The sequence below is a fragment of the Schistocerca cancellata genome, chromosome 5, assembly GCF_023864275.1.
Source record: "Schistocerca cancellata isolate TAMUIC-IGC-003103 chromosome 5, iqSchCanc2.1, whole genome shotgun sequence".
NCBI classification, from domain to species: Eukaryota; Metazoa; Arthropoda; class Insecta; order Orthoptera; family Acrididae; genus Schistocerca; species Schistocerca cancellata.
The window spans coordinates 104,654,413-104,655,013 of NC_064630.1; positions in this window are offsets into that span (position 1 = coordinate 104,654,413).

The window sequence follows — 601 nt, forward strand, 5'->3', positions numbered from 1 at the left end:
AATTTCAGTTGCAAACTGTGTCACATTCCCCTTTCTCCCGCAACTGCTTTTAGTGTCAAGATATCAAGCCAAGAGACACTGTGGGGAACAAATGAAGTTCAGTATGCTGCTTGATGTCCGATACTCTCTCTCCATTGTTGTGTTGCCTCACATGACACTAAATACAATAAATGTTACACATAAGCTCACAGGACAAATCACTAATCATTCTCCTTAAATGGTCACGCTAGCTGCTTTGGAGAGTTGTAGACCTAGTATTAGGTGGTTGTGTGTCCCTCTGCCGCTACGCAAATCATGTCCCTAAAGTGTTCCGTACGTGTACTATATTGCAGTGCATTTGTTATTAGGAAGAACGATAAGGAACATTGAACCATTTTCTTAAAGAACACAGGCACTGCAGTATTGTATCCATCCGCCGATACCAGGCAGCGACTTTCAATTAAAATGTCGTCCCCCATACGGGTATTACATTATGTGTGTACGAGTACAGGTTGTGATGCAGGAACGACGACACATGGAAGTTTGGATCTAGCCATGAGTCATGCACGGGTAGCCAAAGCCTCGCGTTATACAGGAAATCCAGGTTCAAGTCCCGGTCTAG